This window comes from Mobula birostris, chromosome 10, assembly GCF_030028105.1.
Source record: "Mobula birostris isolate sMobBir1 chromosome 10, sMobBir1.hap1, whole genome shotgun sequence".
In the NCBI taxonomy this organism is placed as follows: domain Eukaryota; kingdom Metazoa; phylum Chordata; class Chondrichthyes; order Myliobatiformes; family Myliobatidae; genus Mobula; species Mobula birostris.
This window is the reverse complement of record NC_092379.1, coordinates 5,243,964-5,247,061: the sequence shown is the minus strand read 5'-3', so window position 1 is coordinate 5,247,061 and position 3,098 is coordinate 5,243,964. Positions and strand designations below refer to the sequence as shown.

The window sequence follows — 3,098 nt, the reverse complement described above, 5'->3', positions numbered from 1 at the left end:
CCCAAACAGACTTCCAGTCTGCACCTTGTAAGGCATGAAAATGCCTGACACAGGCCTCTCAAGGTCTGAGTCGACATTCCCTCCCCCTCCCTCCCTCGATAATTTAAAAAGAACTAGTGCCTTAGCAGAGTCATTGTATTGGAGAGAACAAATTGTCTCACAGTATAGCTCTGTCACTCCCCCGAGGTTGGCATTCCTATGTCTCACCTCTTGTTAGAAGAGGGAGTCTGTCACCCCTTGCTCCAGGGTCGAGTCGCGAGCCTGCCATCCCTCACTCCTGGGCTCCGGTCGCTGTCAGCACTTCCCATGACCGAGAACCTGCTGTTCCTCTGCTCTTGGGCCCAGCCCTGTCCTTCAAAAGCACACCGTGACAGAACGAAGAGAAACACCACATTCTTCAGGAGAGCAATTTATACATTCACTTGTGAAAGGGAATTGTCCTTGGGTTTAAACAAGGTCCTCTTCTCATTGCTATCATCAGGAAGGAGGTACAGGAGCCTAACTCAACGATTCAGGAACAGCTTCTTCCCCTCTGCCATCAGATTCCCAAATGGCCCATGAATCTATATTTATAATAAATACATTTTAAAAAAATTACAGTACATATGTATATATTTATGGTAGGTCAAATATGATGGCAGAATATAGTATTAATGGTAAGACTCTTGGCAGTGTGAACGGTCAGAGGGATCTTGGGGTCCGAGTCCATAGGACACTCAAAGCTACTGCGCAGGTTGACTCTGTGGTTAAGAAGGCATACAGGTATTGGCCTTCATCAACCGTGGGATTGAGTTTAAGAGCCGACAGGTAATGTTACAGCCTTGATACATGACCCTGGTCAGACCCCACTTGGAGTACTGTGCTCAATTCTGGTGCAGAGGAGATTTACAAGGATGTTGCCTGGATTGGGGAGCATGCCTTAGAGTGAACTCGGCCTTTTCTCCTTGGAGTGACGGAGGATGAGAGGTGACCTGATAGAGGTGTATAAGATGATGAGAGGCATTGATCATGTGGATAGTCAGAGGCTTTTTCCCAGGACTTAAATGGCTAGCACGAGAGGGCACAGTTTTAAGGTACAGAGGAGATGTCAGGGGTGAGCTTTTATGCAGAGAGTGGTGAGTGCATGGAATGGTCTGCCAGCGATGGTGGTAGAGGTGGATACAATGGGGTCTTTTAAGAGACTCCTGGATAGGTACATGGAGTTTAGAAAAATAGAGGGCTGTGGTAACCCGAGGTAATTTCTAAAGTAACTACATGTTCGGCAAAGCATTGTGGGCCAAAAGGCCTGTATTTTGCTGTAGGTTTTCTACGTTTCTATGTGTGTGTGTGTATATAATATTTATTAAGAGGTGAAGTAATAAACAGGCCATTCCAGCCCAACGAATCACACCAACGCAGCAACCCTCCTATTGAACCCTAGTCCAATCACAGGACAATGTACAATGACCAATTAACTTACCAACTGGTACATCTTTGGACTGTGGGAGGAAACCAGAGCACCCGGAGGAAACCCATGCGGTCCGTTGGGAGAACGTACAGGCAGAGCCGGAATTGAGCTTAGGACTCTGGAACACCCCCCCCCCCCCCCCCGAGCTGTAATGGCATCACGGTAACTGCTATGCTACCGTGGCAACCCTGTTAAAAGAATATAGAACGCCACAGCAGAGTAAACCTTCCTGTAGTTTGTGTGTCTACCACCACCCCTGAAGTGCACTCCACCACTCTGTGTTTAAAAAAAAACCTACCCCCCCCCCACCCCACCATACATTCCCCCACTCACCTTAAAATGATGCACCCTCATCTTTGCCATTTCCACCCTGAGCAAGTCTCTGGCTGTCCACTTCTCTCTGCCTCTTATCTTGTACAGTCCTATCAAGTCAGGTCTCACCCTCCTTCGCTCCAAGTTGGGTCAAAGAGCCTGTTTCGGTGCTTCATTACTCTATGAGCCCTAGAGCAAGTTCCAAGTATTTTATCTGGAGTAGGGTTCTGTAGAACAGAACAGAACTTTAGTGACAGCGAGATTGCAGTGCTGCTCCCGCCCATGCAAAACAGATATTTATCATGCATGCGATACAGCTTAATTTTTAAAAATATTCTGATATTTACAGGTAACAAGTGAATCGACAGGCCATGACACTCAAAGGCCCATTGGCAAGCCGGGGTGTAGTATTATTCAGCTGCACAACAGTCCTCGGGAAGAAGCTAATTTTCAGTCTTACAGCCTTGGCGAAGATATTTCTGTATCTCCTACCAGATGGCAGGAGGTTGAACAGACAGTGACCAAGATGGGCTGGGTCTTTAATGATGTAACGAGCACACCCTAGACATTGAGGATTCTGGATTGTCTCCAGGTCCAGTAGTTGAGTCCCAATGAATTACTGAGCCATCAAGTATAAATTAACTCAGGAAGACTTGTCCGTCTCCTTTTTGAACGTGGGCTGTGTTTCCACAGGGTTATGGTAGAAGTCCACCTTGGCTTCATCGATGGCTTGGGGTTCTGGCACTGATGATTGTACATGGGGACGCAAGAGAATGTAGTTTCTGGAATCCGGATTAACAAACTATCTGCTGGAGAGTCTCAGCAAGTTGAGCTCTAATTTCTTTTGCAGTTGAGTGGACCAACCATTGTTCTGAGCAGGAAACTTTTACATGGCCTGAAAACTGCAGATTTTTATATGTTTATGCACATCAAACAAACATAAACCACAACACAACTCACAAAACAAATGAACGATGTCAAGCGGTCAAAACACTGACAGGCACAATGGCAAAAGTGAAATGTTTCAACTAGATGGCATCAGCCTTCAGTGGGCCGGTAGTTTATTGGCAATGAGCTACCGACTTCCATTCTACGTCTATTGTTACAATTTATAACAGTGTTGTAACTTGAAACACTGACAATGTAAATACATTGAAGCTCTAAAATGTTTCAGTCAAAGTTGTGCTGTATTTATTATTCAGAAAATTTATGAATTATATTCATTAACATATAATTAATTACATTGTATTTCACAATTATATTAACATAAATTTCTAAATTATATTGACATATTTTCATAATTACATTAACCTTATTTAAAAGAAAATTCCAGCAGCAT

At 44.5% G+C, this 3,098-nt stretch overlaps 1 long non-coding RNA gene across 1 annotated transcript; it reads right to left on the bottom strand.

The window, feature by feature from the left end:
- Nucleotides 1–213: 213 nt before the first annotated feature.
- On the bottom strand, nt 214–2,181 carry LOC140204428 (uncharacterized). Its single transcript, XR_011887607.1, has 3 exons — nt 2,107–2,181; nt 1,781–1,986; nt 214–563 (listed from the first exon to the last, which is right to left on the bottom strand). It is a non-coding gene; the product is annotated as an uncharacterized lncRNA (long non-coding RNA).
- Between the last annotated feature and the right edge of the window lie 917 nt (nt 2,182–3,098).